This window comes from Lissotriton helveticus, chromosome 2_1 (assembly GCF_964261635.1).
Source record: "Lissotriton helveticus chromosome 2_1, aLisHel1.1, whole genome shotgun sequence".
NCBI classification, from domain to species: domain Eukaryota; kingdom Metazoa; phylum Chordata; class Amphibia; order Caudata; family Salamandridae; genus Lissotriton; species Lissotriton helveticus.
In genome coordinates this window covers 330,484,101-330,499,577 of record NC_136059.1, presented here as the reverse complement: position 1 = coordinate 330,499,577, position 15,477 = coordinate 330,484,101, and the positions used below count along the sequence as shown (strand labels likewise).

General features: G+C 44.6%; 1 protein-coding gene across 1 annotated transcript in view; it reads left to right on the top strand.

The window, feature by feature from the left end:
* The window catches only part of SLC45A2 (solute carrier family 45 member 2), a 431,739-nt gene that overhangs the window by 250,088 nt on the left and 166,174 nt on the right, over nucleotides 1-15,477 (top strand). The window lies entirely within an intron of this gene.

Here is a 15,477-nt window from a genome sequence, read left to right as displayed (position 1 = left end):
AGGAAACGGCCTCATTTACCAGAGATTCCCTGGGCCTTCCTTGACTAGTGCCTGACCTTGTTGGGGGGCCTACTAAATTCCAAACTGAGTCCCTACCAGTGCTCTGGCGCCCTAAGGCCGGGGGGGGGGGGGTAAAAATACAAGAGGGGGAGAGACTGGATGGCTGACGCGGGTGATGACTGTGTCCACTGGCTTATATGAGACACTGTCCGTGTATCCCTAAAATTAATTAGGACACAGTCTCCCGAGTGATCCTTGGTTCTGTGGCCCACCCATGATACCCTTCGGACAAGCAAGATCTCACTTGTTATGTTCGGCGGTAGTGGTCTATTTTTATTAAGCCAATCAGTAACTTTATTTTTTAGTGAGGTATGTGTGTCTTCAATGCCATTCACCAACAGAGGTACCCCTGCTAGAACTACAACAAAAGGACTGCATTCTGGGGGTAGATCAATTCTCCTACTTGATGTTATAGTAGTTCCTTGGGGATTTGGGACAACCTTCTGATTATTTCTGGGTTTATCCTTACTTTGTAGGTACCTATCTGTCTCGTTCATAGCTGGTCCAGGTTTGACCGGTTGTAAACTCCCGCCCCCCTGTTCCCACCGGCCCAGCATAGTCGTAACAGGCCCAGGTTTGGCCGGATGCGGGCACCCACCCGCCTGGCCCTTTGATGGTCTGACAAAGACCTTGCTCCGCTTTTGGGGTTAGCAACAAGGGGGATGTAGGCAAGAGCTCAGTGTTCGCATTACTAAGGCTTGTTAGGGCACCAGAGATATGGTCTAAGGCATTTGTGAGTGTTAGTAAGTTTGCTTCAATGGCTGACATTCTATTCGTTAATGGCGTTAGACAATCTGCAATAATACACCTCACTTTCTCCCAAAAAGTACTGTTCAGGGTAACCACGAGGGCCACAGGATTGTCAAGGATGATTGGAGCCAAAGAAGGTGTCACAGTCCCCGACTCTGCAGTTTGTTCCACGGTTTTCTGACTCTCCCTAACCGGCCTTATTGACCTTACTCCAGTGGAACAGTTTTCATTTTGTTGGCCCCCTGCCCTCTTCTTGTTTTTAGGGCCTGGTTTGTCTTTTTCTGGTTCCTTTCTGCGTGTAGGGGGGGGGGGGGCAGTCTTAGACCTAGTTATTACACATGCTAACTGATCCAGTGACTTGTTTTCTGGGACAGAGTCCCCCACCGTAGTTGATATAGCATTACCCAGCAGCGGAGGATCGTCATTGATGGTGTTGGTGTTTATAGCCTGGGGAGATAAAGAATCCCGCAAGTATCCATCCTCTATTGGGCACGTCGCTGGCCCTGGTCCAAGTGATAGCCGTCGTTTGGTTACCGCAATCTCTTGGGCAATCACATTGGCGGCTCTTGTGATAAAATAGTCCAATGTTCCCATTGTACACCCCACCGCTTAGTGCATTTATTCCACCACTTGCCATGGCTGAAGATATAACCCTCTGCACAGACTGACCGGTTTCGCAATAATTTAAACCAGGCTTTTAGTCTTACTGTTGGAAGCTGGACGGCCAAGTGTCCCGGTGAAGATGTTAGGGGGTATGCCCAGCCCAGCCTGGAACGGGCTCAAACGGGCCCGCCCGTAGCCCGGGCTTTGCCCGGCGCACGCCCGCGCGGGTCCCGCGTAGCGGGGGGCGTACACCAAAATATAGGCTCGGGCGGCTGGCAATCAGGAGCAGGTGGAACAAGTGTAGGGCTGCTGGGAGTTGGAGTCCCGCTGATGCTCACCATACGGCCTCAGATGCGGCAGGTCCCAGGCCGAAAAAACGCTATGTTATTGATGTTTGTTTATCTTGCATATATACTAATATTTTCAACAAAAAAACATTAAATATATTATTTGTACTTTTAAGGGTACGCTTTTGGCTTTTTTAATCTAGCCGTATGAAGTTTGGCAGGAATTTAGTACTGTTCAGTTTATGATTTTGTTTAAATGTGTAAGACTGTACCCCATGGCCCCAAGCACCTGGATATCCCTAGCGGTGATAAGTTGCGCTTTACCAATGTTGTATTGTATTGTAATGGCATTTATATAGCGCTTACTACCCCTGACGAGGCGTTGAAGTGTTTTTTGGCGGGTTGCACGCTACTCCAGAACCCAAACAGGATTAGTGGAGAATTAATCGAGAGAAATGTTAAATTAATTTGAACGGTGGACATGTTAGTCTGTTATTTGGATTGAAAGGATAGTGGAGGGATGGAAGAGAGAAGGGTTTGTATTTATATTTATTTATTATGATTTTGCTACCCCTAATGGAATAAATATGGAAATATTTTTATGATTAGTATTATATCTCAAGGTTGTCGAAATATTTAAAAGAAATGCTCTTACTAAAAGCTACGATCAGAAGATGCAAAATGACTGACACCCTTGTTACCACATCCTTGTCCCCATTTTTAAGCGAAATCTCTCAGCAAACCAGTGCTGACTTTTAGTTCTGTTGCTTTGACTGTTAAGAACATCTAAAGGATTGACGGAGACGACCATGCATTTGACATTATGGAGCATATAGGCTTGTCTGTATTTTACTCCGTTGTACTTAAATGCAAGAACTTGAATTGATATGCACCGATGGTTGCATTGTTTACATCTTCTTTCCCTTCTTTCGTTGAAGACTGCATATTCCCAAGGCATAAGGCATATTAAACCTGGGCAGTGTAATTATGGCCCTATGCAAGCTTAATTATTGCTCTTGTTAAGCCCTGGGCATCTTCTCTGCAAACTGGCGTGACAAGTAGCCCTAGCGCAAGTTTCAGCCAGGCTTGATTATTGCAATGCCCTTTAACTCGATATTAACAAGACGGCACAAAAGCAAATGGTGGAAAATGCTGACCCTAGACATCCCAAAATATCAGTCGGCCACTAGAGGAATATTTGAACTTCAATGGTTACTGGTGAAAACGAGCATTGTGTTTAAAGCACTGTGCATTGTTCATGAATCATTATATAATGCAAGACTTCGAGGAATTAAAATCATGTTTCAGTGATATAACCCAATCAGAAATCTTGGCTCTGCAGTCCATATCTGGTCGTCGTCCCCAGACTTCGTAAAAAAAAAGATGGGGAGGCAGAGCCTTTTTTTGGTGGTGGCAGCAGTGCTCTGGAACAACCTTCCTTGTCACCTTATTTGTCTGAAAATGCATAATCTTTTCAGCAAGGCCTTAAAAACCTGGCTCATCACCCTGTAAGGCGATCAGAATTAAAGGGCAATTTAGAGGCAGCTGTCGAGTTGAATATCTGGACTATTAGGGCCTTGACGCCTTGGGGCATGTGCGTGCTCATATAAATCCTTATCACTTCATAGCATCTTCTCCGTTTACCCTCTATTGCTCCAGGTGTGGTCTGATCAATTAGTAACTTTTGTGTGCACAATTCTTTTCTGCAATTTATGGATCGTTGATGCTGTTCATACCGTGGTAGTGAAAGTGAGCAGTATTTTGGAAGGGAAATTTATCTGTATTCAAGTCTAAAATTTGAGGTGGAAATCTCGATGACCTCTTCTCTTGAATATATTGTGCCTTTGCTAAGAAACACCACACCAGATCGCTGTTAGAAACTGTCAGACTCTGTCAGACTCCTAAAACAGCCTTACCTTAATGGCAGTGTGACAACAGATTTAGAATAGAAGTCATTGGGACTTCGATGGATTGACAGCACAAGCGCTCTCATATTTAGTGCTGGGCCAGTGGTAAAATGTGCTGTTTGGGTAACAGCACCTACGTTTGCACTACGAGAAATGTAAAGTAATGGGTTATGACGGCGTTGCGTTTTGGAGGATGATACATTAAAACAGCATTACTGGAGACAGAGTTAATGGTTTCCACCAGCAAAACGGCAGGTGGGAACAAAAACCGAAAAGTAATGCTAACGCAGACCAGCGAAAAACCTGCATCAAGTATGTCTTTAAGATGCTTCGCCGTTCTCTGAATGTTTTTAACGCATATTGTTGCTGGAAAAAAAGTATTGAGTATGAACAAGGGCCTCTCCCCATTTCATTTGCCGCCCTGGATCTTGTATCGTAGCAGCTCGAGGATATGCTGCTTCAGTCCAATTAAAGGTAACGCTCGCATTGTAGAACCGCAGGGTACCATTCTCGCCGCGCTTGCCTTGTTTTCTAATTCCTGAAAAGCGTGCCGGGTTTTTCGCTCCGTCTCCGTCTTCTAATGATCCCCCTCGGAGTAAGCCTTGTCTCTGCGCTGTTGTTGTTCAGACTAACCCAGTTGCGAGAAAACGTTGCCTTGAAGTCTGAAAGATTAAACAATGCGGGGACGAAAGGCGGGATGAAAAGTGTCGCACCGGGGCTGTGTCCTGGCATCATTTAAAGGCCTAGCTGCTTTTCTCTCGCCGTCTTGTGAATAACCTTGAAGACGCATTTCGGTGGTTGGCATCTTTGGATCTTTATAAAGATTCCGGCCTTTGCTGTCTGAATTTAAAATTTTGTTTAACTAGAAAGTTGACAGCCATCACCTTAGGTTCATAGGTTCTGAGAACGTGAATCTGCTCTCAGTGACAACCGTATGGATGCAAGGCAGCACAGAGCGACAGACGAGAAGCCGGGATTATCGATTGTAAATTCTGTTTGGTAGCTTCATGTGGCGGGATGACAGTCAGCCCGTGGCCTTAGACAGGAGTCATTGTAGGCTCCTCTTCATTTGTCCATCTACCATTCTTCGGTAAATTGAATACGTGTTTGTAATTACCAAGAGTTATGAAGAGCAGAACTGAGGTTCCTTGACGAGATCATTCCCAGCTTTGTAAAGCTGTCTTAGTTTATTTGTTAGGACATGTGGCACACATCGGTTTTCAAGCAGTGCTGGGAATTGAGAAATCGTAATGGAGGTACTTTGGACCAGAGTACCTGCTTGTTTCTGAGAAGTGCCGGAACTCGCCAATTAAAAGCATTACGTAGTTCTTGAGAAGTGCCGGTACTCTCCCTCTCAAAATAAAAAAGTGCTGTTACTCCGTACCAGACAGTACCGGCACATTTGAAGCACTGTTTTTGAGTCAGCAGAAGCATTTACACAGGTGATAGAGGGCGTGAAACATTTACTACAAGGGTGGGGATGATAAAGGTTCACTCAGAATACATATGTATGTATACATGTTATGAAGTTCCTGTATAAAAAAATAAAAAACAAAGGGAGAGTAAAAATCACATCACATTCTAGCCCTTCAGTTTCCCTTTTGAAAGAAGTTTTGCTTTGGACTGTCCCTCCCAGTTTACACTGTCCATGTCTATCGTGTCTGCATCGTGTCTCTCCCTTCGGTCTTTATTTAACCTTCTCTTCTTTTCCCTTCCTGCACCCAGGGCACGAGTCGGTTTACACAGGGTGTACACCCTGCCAAGAAGTTGGGCCCCACTAAAAAAGATGCTGAATTATTCCTGGTGTTATTTCCAAACACCGGGACACTTTCAGCTGCACCTGCACGTTGTTATCTGCTTTTCATCACAACAACGTGCAGGTGGGGACAGGGCTTTCTTATTTCTGACTCCTACTGGGCTGTTAAGTAAGAACCATAGGCTTGTTCCGGTTCAATCGTGGTTTTATTGAAGATTTGTATTTCAGTCTTAAACAACCACAACCAGAGCCGTCCAGTCGTGAAGAGGCCAACGTCCCGAATGACGTGCGGGGAATCTTCACGACTGAAGGGCGGCATTCCAGAACCCTAAACACAGAAATGATCTCGTGCTTGCAAGCACGAGACCGCAGGCACAATTGAAGAACATAGGAAAAGGATTATGAATATATAACATCTTCCCCTCTTGAAAGGGTAACCAAGAAAACAGACATTTGCAATTACAAAGCTACTCCAAAACATAGTCTCTCAATCTGCAAGACAACTGCTTTAAGCGAAAAGCTCTTTTGGTTGCCACTTCAGAAGTCTCCTTGACAACTGTATCAGGTGGTAATGACAAATTGACAGGGACAACAAATTGTGAAGCTGCAGAAGTTGTGGGATTCTCTTCCAAGGGGAAAGACGAATGCTCAGAGACCACAGGTTGTGAAGCCGTGGAAGTTTCAAAAGCGGGATTAGAAGAGGGAGGTTGTTCATAAGACAAATCAAACCAATCACAGTGCTCAGACTCTGAAGTGGCATGCTCCTTGATAACATGGGCCTGAAGTGGAGATATTTTAACAAGAACCCGCTTGTTCCACCATCCCTTGTCATCAAGAAGAGCTGAAGCTTTACTGACTTGTGTAACCAAATTTGGAGAAGAGAATTTAGACTTCCCTTTTAAAACTCTTTTGGGATTCTTAATGAGCACCATGTCCCCTTTTTGCAAGGGCTGATCAAAGGAATGTTTGCCTTCATCAAAACGTGATTTCATGGAATGTTGTTTAGCTTTCACATGTTCCTGAATAGAAAAAGAGTTATCAGACAAATTACAATCCTTATGTAACCAACTAGGATTGAGAAAAGAATGAAATTTCCCTTTTCTAAGTAAAGTAAAAGGTGCCACACCAGTTGTAGAGTGAGGAAAGGTATTGTAAGCCCACACTTTGTCATGAACAAAAGGCAAAGGATCTAGCCTAGAGGAAATGGCAGTTTGTATACCCTCCTTAATTATACAATTACACCTCTCAACCAAACCATTGGAAGAAGGTGAATACAAAGCAACTTTGTAATGAGAAATATCGTGACTTATGGGAAAAGAGCACATTTTTTGTGAAACAAAATGGGTACCATTGTCAGTAATGATGGTTTTTGGAAAACCCTCAACATCACACACAGATTGTAAAAATTTAACAGCATTGTCAGTTGATGCTGAATTGCAAAAGGAGTAATAGAGCCATTTGGTATAGTAATCAACAAGAAGAATTAGATACTTGTTTTCAATTGGTAAAACATCATATGGTCCAGAAAAATCCAAACCTACTTTGTCCCATGGACCTGCCGGAAGGGGAACAGGACATAAAGGAGTGGAAAGAGTTTTCCAATGTTTGTCAGAGAGTATACATTGAGTACAATTATCAATCATCCTTCTAATGTGAGAATCCATGGAAGGCCACCAGTAAAATTGTTTGATGCGTTGACAAGTTTTTACAATACCAAGGTGTCCTTGATGAGCAGAACGAATGATATGATCACGTACTGACTGAGGAGGGACAAATAAATCATTACGCATAACCATGTCATTAACTAAAAAAAGTTCCTCAGACACATTTGCGAAACCTTTTAAATCAGAAGAGAGTGTTCTGCGCTCAGGCCATTTGTTGACAATAAACTCTTTAACCTTAGAGAGTATGACATCATTTTTATAGGCTGAATTCCATTGAACCTCAGAAATGGGTTGACATTCGGCAATAGCATCAATTGTAGCAACAACACACTCAATGTCATCATCAACAACAGAATCATCAACTAAAGACATTCTTGAGAGGCAATCTGCCCTGAAATTCTTGCCACCAGAGATATGCTTGATAACGAAATGAAATTCGTGAAGTTTAGAAAGAAGGCGAACAAGTCTGGCAGAAGCCCTATTGGAAGTACTGTTGGAAAGCATGTGCATAAGGGGCTTGTGATCTGTGTAAATCTCAAACTCACGACCCCAAATGTAAGATTTGAATTTTTGAATAGCCCAAACACAAGCCAAGGCTTCTCTTTCAATTGTACTGTATCTAGTTTCGGCAGAAAGAAGTGTTCTGGATGCAAAGGCAACCGTATGTTCTTTGCCTTCGACCCATTGTCCCAAAACAGCACCCAAACCAGTAAGACTGGCATCAACAGTGATAAAAGACCTTAAGGCATCCGAAAAAGGATGCAAAGCAGGTGAGTCCTCAATGATCTTTTTAACTTGATCAAAAACTTTTTGCAAGTCTTCAGACCAAACAAACTTCACTCCCTTCCTTAAGAGTGTTCTCAACGGTTCGACAATCTGTGCATAGCCATGCACAAACCTAGCGTAATATTCTGATAAACCCAGAAAGGAGCGAAGAGCATCTCTGTCCATAGGAGGTATGGCGTCTCTGATTGCTTTTATTAAGGAGAATTTGGGTTTAATGCCATTGGGAGAAAGAGAATGACCCAAGTAATCCAACTCTTGAACTCCAAACTTACATTTATCATGCCTAAGAGTCATACCAGCTTTTTCCAACACTTGTAAAACGGTGTTGAGGGTGTGATTATGTTGAGTAATGTTGTTAGCGTAGATCAAAATATCGTCCTGATACGCTTGCACCCCAGTAATGTCTTGGAATAAGTTCTCCATCAGTTTTTGAAAAATGCTGGCTGCCGAAGCCAAACCAAAGGGAAGCCTAAGGTACTTAAAAGCACCAAAGGGTGTAATAAAGGTTGTTAATTCTTGAGATTTAAGAGATAAAGGAATTTGGTGATAAGCAGACCTAAGGTCCAGGAGGGAGAAACATTTAGCCCCGCCCAAATTAGCCAATAGGTCATGAATTTTGGGCAGTGGATGGCAATCCACAATGATATTATTATTCAGTGAGTGTAAATCAGCACACAATCTCACCTCCCCAGTTTTTATGCGAACTAAAACTATTGGAGAAACCCATTCTGATGAATCACAGGGTGTAATGATTCCCTCATCGCATACATTTTTCAAAACCTTTTTCAGTTCACCTCTTGCACTCAAAGGAAGAGAACGAACCTTGTGAATGACAGGTTGAGCATTAGGTTTGAGTCGAATTTCATGCTTAAAACCCAGAACTGTACCAACTTTATCCTTAAATAAGTTTGGAAAAGAACTTAATAAGTTGTCCATTTTGATAATGGGAAAAGAAAGATCTGAAACATTAAAGTTCCCAGAATCATGACTAGTGTAGTAATCATGAGGAATATCACCTAAAGCAATAGGTTGATCTGATCCGGGTTTGAGAATCAAACCCATTCTGGCTAGGTCAAACCAACTTATAATGTCTCTGCCCTTAAGAGTGACATAAACTTTCGTGAAGGTGTATCTACCAAGACATGCAATGTTTGAATAAAAGAAACCTAGCATGTCGATGTCCTTCTCGCCAAAAGCATTTGGATTGACGTCAGATTTGGAAAGAACAACTTTTTCACCCCAATTGGCATAAAATGTGAGATCTGATAAAATGGTGATAGGAGAACCAGAATCAGCTTTGACCTTAATTGGGACTGTACCAACCAATAACTCGCACCAGGGACCCTTAATACTAGAAAATTCAACAGAATCACATTCAATAGACAACATAACATCATTAAGTCTGGTTGAGCAAGATTCTAAATTTTCTTGAAATTCAATATTATTGACTCTAGTAAATTTTTTGCGACCCCTGCACACAGATGGAAAATGTCCAATTTTCTTGCATGAAGAACATTTTTTTCCAGATGCAGGACAAGTAGGAGAATTACCAAGATGGTTTCTTGAACCACATCTATAGCAAATGACAGGTTTCTTGTTTTGTTGTCTTGAAGAATTGTTAACAAGGTCAATAGAGCTAAAATTTGAAGCTTGATCAACCATATGGATACAAGGTTGAGAGATGCTTTCTTGCAAAATTTTAGAGGAATAAGTTGCTCGTTCAATCCCTTTTGCGATATCAATTGTTTCTGACAAGGAGGGATTTTTACAACTCAACAAACGTTCCTGAATTTTTTTAGAAAAACAAGCAAAAATGAACTGGTCTCTGATAGAAGCATCTGTACTAGCACCAAAGTCGCAGGTAGAGGCCAGAATTCTGAGTTGAGCAATATAGTCTTCTACGCTCTCATCTATACTTTGTTTACGTTTGAAAAAATTATGACGTTCCAAAACGATACTAGGCTCATCGTCATATTGTTTATTGAGTCGAGTAATGGCTTCTTGATAAACGTTCCAATTGTCACCAGATTTGCCAGAAGGAGAAGGAATATGAGGAAGGTTCTCAAACTTGTTGGGCAGCAACTCCTAGACAACCGTAAAGAATGGCAACCTTGCGAGGAGGATCATATTTAGTAGCGTCAATAGCTACCAAATAGTTCTCAAAACCTTTGATCCAGTTGCGCCAGATGAGAGGAGGTTTTCCTGGAGTTTGCAAAAAAGGAGCTGGTGTTTGAAACTGTTGAGAAGAAGCCATGGTGAAAACAACTTTCTTAAGAGAAAAATATGTTGGGAGTGTTGAAAAAATTAAAAATAAAAGAAGAAAAACTTTGCATTTATAAGTGCTTTGTAATGATGTAGATGGGGTGGTAGGCAATAAAGCGTGCCTATCGCTGAAGAAAAGCCTTGAGTAGAAAAGCCTTGTGTTTATAAATGCTTTGTTATATTGTAAATAAACCTGGTAGACAATAAAGCGTGTCTATCGCTGAAAAGAAACTTTGTATTTATAAATGCTTTGTTGCATGTGTGGAATAAACGTGGTGGAAATAAAGCGTGCCTATCGCTGAATTTGTGATAGACAATAAAGCGTGTCTATCGCTGAAGAGGAACTTTGATTTATAGATGCTTTGTTGTTTGAATAAACATGGTAGGCAGTAAAGCGTGCATATCGCTGAACTTGTGGCCGAAGGTTTGAAAACGGCCGACCAACGCCGTTGTCAAGGTTACAGTACAGCGTAATTTTTGACAGGCGGTGGGCTTGAGTTGTTGAATTGTTGCGTAACGCGCGTGATGTAGCGCGAGTAAGAAGCTGACGGTAAACGCGCGTGGTGTAGCGCGAGCCAGCAACTGACAGTTTAAAAATGCTTGGCCGAACGTTGGGAAAATTGTCACAAAATCCACTCGGATTGTTGGTGAAACTTGAAATATTACAACTCTATAACATACGACCTGATGAAGATTGGAGGTGGAAAGTTGGACTGGAGGCAGGACAAGTGAAGACGAACATCAGCGGTGTCACAGTGAGTCTCGAAAACTTGACCTTCTGGCGGTGGGTGCAGGAAAATCCCGATCGTCGCCAATATGTTAAGTAAGAACCATAGGCTCGTTCCGGTTCAATCGTGGGTTTATTGAAGATTTGTATTTCAGTCCTAAACGCCCACAACCAGAGCCGTCCAGTCGTGAAGAGGCCAACGTCCAGAAGGACGTGCGGGGAATCTTCACGACTGAAGGGCGGCATTCCAGAACTCTAAACACAGAAATGATCTCGTGCTTGCAAGCACGAGACCGCAGGCACAATTGAAGAACATAGGAAAAGGATTATGAATATATAACATGGGCCCAAAACAAAGGTCGAATTTTAAGGGGTCATCAAACATACGGATCCCAGGGGTCTGGTCGCCCGGTGCCTCTCCTTCGGCCGTGGAAAGGATCCGGCTGTCTGGGGGCACAATGTTGAGGCAGAGGAGCCCGGCATGGGCCGCCCTAATGCCTGCCGGATTGATCAGCAACAAGATGGCGGGTCCGTTACAATGGGTACGGCACTGCATGGACAACTGGCGTGTGGTCGAAGCTAGCTTTGCGGGAGCCGCGTGGCGACCGTCCTGGTGGTGCCCTGATCCAAGCAAAGCTGAGCGGAGCGATCAGTGATCACCCCGCTGGGACTGAGTGACGTCAGCGCTGTCTGGAACAGACTGGGGAGCGGCCGCGAGACGACGGACACTGGGCGTTGCAGGAGCAGCTGGGAGAGGCTGATTAGCGCCCTTCTTGTGGCTGTGCTGGCCGAGTGCTGCCGGTCTGAGAACGGCTTTGTCTGAAGTGTAGCGACACCAAGGCCCCAGCGGAGAAACCGAGAGCACCGGTAGGTGCGGGTCGTTCTAGCCTGCAGGGGAGAGGGTGCGGGAAACTGCTGAGACTTGGCTGATTTTGTTGCGGCTACCCCCCTTACATGGCCGGGTCAAGTGTGGCGCAAGAGAGAGTGGTTGGAGGTGGTTGCGGGGCTTCTGCGGTGACTTGCCTCTTCATCTGCCCGATCCTCGGATGCTTCTTTGGCGAGCTCTGCCTGATCTCGCCTGAGACCCCTGACTTGTTTCCCAAGCCAGGTTTCCGTTATCGATCTGCTGTCACTCCTGGTCCCAGCCTTTGCCAGGGCCAGCAGGGAGAGAATCCAACAGGGAGCAAACCTCTCCTGGGGGACCCAGAGAAGCAAGTGGTGCCCAACGGCATGGTGAGTGCAGTCGGAACGAAGCGGGAGATGCAACGGCTGCCATTTTCCTCCGGTGCAGCAGATCATAGGGAAAAGCGCAGACTACCCAGGAGAGTCCTGGTAAGGCTGCCTCGTGGCTGATGTAGTTGCAGCAATGCCCGAGACCTGCCAGAGAAATGTTTTTAAACTCCAACACTAGACCCTGACGAGATTGAGGAATACGGCGGTGCCAGACCCTAAAATGGTGCCTGCGGAGTACGCATTTCCTCGTGGTAACTCTGGCCTTCACCTCATTAAGCTCTTCCACATAAGTGACAAACCACTTCCCCTTTCCCTTGACCATCATTGTACCACTGATCCTAAGTTGGCGGCTGAATAGGCTTTAAGGAGGAATCTCCGAATGAGGCAATCCAGGAGACACCTGATGAAGCGACGCAAATACCCTTGGGGCCCCTGAGAATACAAAGGGAAAAGATAACAATGGGGATTGGCCGAATGGAACCCCGGGGGCAGAATCTCTTGCCTGACTCCAAGATGACCTCCACAGTGCTTCTTTTCCTTGATGAGCTACTACTCTTGGACAAAAAATTGGACCTCAACCAGACCTCGAGCATATCCCCCATCCGGCTCTTAAGCTTATACAATGTAGATCAAAATGGTGCCCAACACATTAATTTGCTGATCTCCACCTACTACCATCAACATTGGCTGCATTGGGGCAGCAGCCTCCCAGGCTACTGAACCAATGACCCAACTCACATTTCCCCTTCTACAGTGAGGGTCTTTCTCTACCAGTCCGACTGTCCCTAAAATGGCCCCCATAAGTGTGCCAAACACTCCTACTCCCGTTGTTGGGGATGGATTCAGCATTTATGCCCTGGAGTCTCAGGGACCCCTCTGCAAGAGTTCACAGCGGCAAGGGAGTCACACATAGTGGAGGACTGGGAAAGATCCCCATACCGCTCGGGCCGTCTCCTACTCAGCCGGATGTTGGACACAGTGTTTCTGCTGGTTTTCCTTCCCCCTCCTCCACCTTTTCCCTCCCTCATTCTTCAGAGTGTGCCCGTGGCCAAAGCACTCCTCTCCCCTTGTTGCGGAGGTATCCAGCATTTATGCCCTGGCGTCTCAGAGACCCCGCTGAGAGAGACCACTGCAACAAAGGAATTACACATAACGGAGGACTGGGAATGTTCCCTTTACCGCTGGAAGCCATCACCTACTCAGCGGGACGTCAGACACTGTTACTTCCTCGTCTCCATGTTGTGTCTCCTACACCCTCACCCACCTCTTCCCTCCTTCATTCTTTGTCTACCTCACCTAGGGCCAGATGTAGGTAGTCTTTTACCGGGTGGTAACGGCCGAATTCGGCCGTTACCACCCGGTAAAAGCAATTTGACATGTAGGTCCCTGTAATTTACAGACTCGGTAAATTTACCGATAGGTAAATTTACCGAGTAGGTAAAATACCGAGTAGGTAAAATACCGAGTAGGTAAAATACCGAGTCGGTATCATTACTGATTCCGGAAAATTGGTATGTAGGTGGGACTCTTCTGAGTCCCACAAGCAGTACAAAATCGGTATTTTACCATCAAATACTACTTGATGGTAAAATACCGTTTCTGGTGTGCATGCACATGTGTGCATGCACACCTATGACAGGCAGACCTGCCCTTAGGGCAGGTCTGCCTGCCACATGGCACCCGAGCCTCTTTTGGGGGTGCCAGAGGGTGTCAAAGTGACACCCCCTGCACCCTTGTGACAGTCGGTATTTTCCGATGTGGTAAATACCGACCGGTATATGCCCAATCAATCCTATGGGCTTCAAAGCCCATAGGAATGCATGGGCATTAACTGGTCGGTATTTACCACATCGGAAATTACCGACTGTTTCCGATTCGGTAATTGCACATCTGCAATTACCTACATCTCGGTATTTTTATTTTCCGACCTCTTAAATACCGAGTCATACCGACTCGGTATTTAAGAGGTCGGTAAATAAAAATTACCTACATCTGGCCCCTAATCCTTTCCACTCTCCCCTGAATTTCTCTCCCCCTGCCTGCTTTGTTTATCCTTATGCCTATGCTATGCTTTTTTAACTCGTTTAACTACGCTCCTGCAACTGATGTAAGTGTGTAACTATGTTCTGAAACAATGTTCTTCCTTATGTAATGCGCTCTGATACCTCCGGGTCTAGCCAGCGCTATATAAAACTTTTCAAATTAATAAAATGAAGGCCTCCTTTTTGTTCGAGTCCCCTGGCTGGCAATAGTCAGGAGCCTCACACCTAGAAGCAAATTCAGCAGCGGGGAAACAAAGGCTCACACCTTGTTAGCACTAAACACATACTTGATAGTCAGCTTTTCACTATGTTCAGGCTCTGTTTCGGAGATATGCATGCACTGTAACAAGTCAGATGCGTTGATCTTTCCCAGTATTTGCGCAAAATAAATAGCATTTTTATAGCGCTTACTACCCCTGATGAGCCGTTGTAATAATTTAACCCCTTCCGCGTTTTCCCACTGTGCGCTGAAAAAAAAATGGCTTGTTTATGACTAAGCCAGCTCGTCATCCGCGCAGCGCAGGTAACGCTGATGACGAGCTGGCTTTGTCATCAGCACCGAAGGGGTTAAATATCACTATTTTTTCTTTTAAAGCACTGTGGGTAGAGGGAGCTTTACGCTGACAAAAGGAAACATTGGTTTATGTGAAGCTTACAAAAGTGTGAATCTGCTGCCTAATTCAGGAAGGTTTGCAAGTATATTCGAAATGTGCTCAAATGTACTCATGATAGACCTGCTAAACATATATGTGAGGGCTTAAGATCTGATACCACTTCCTGTGATGTCACGCGCTGTGATGCCACGCTCCGTGATGCCACATGCAAACTGATTAATTAGGTTAGCCCCCCCCCCCCCCCCCCTTCTGTTTTTTAGGACCTGTGCCCTGCCTGCACGCGTCTTCATTTATACGCATGGGACATTGTACCCTTCTTCCCTCCCGCACGTCTTTTTTACCCTCAGGTGTGGGAGTACCTGAGGTTCGTATCGCTCTTCTTTGTTATTCCTATGTTCTTTCCATTCTGCACTTACTGCTACGCAGAAGCGTAAAGTTAACTGAATTCCCAGTAGTATGCATACGAAGCTACGCCAGTCGCATGGTTCCAAGTATACTACTGTGGATGTTATCGGAAAGTTTTCCTAGTTGATAATCCTTCATGTTGGAGTTCTATGCACAGTACAACTGTGAATTGTAGAAATTAAAGACTACGATGCAAATTCAGATATAGGATGATTTGGGTTTTTTCTCTATAGGGAAAACTTTTCCCATAAACAACCTCTTGCCTCTTGTCTAATGTATATGTTATGAACTATGCCTCCCTCTAATATTTGCAGTTGAATTGACACTTGGTGCTGTGACAGGTGTCTGCATTCCTCAGTTCTAACTTCTGCTAAAATGGCT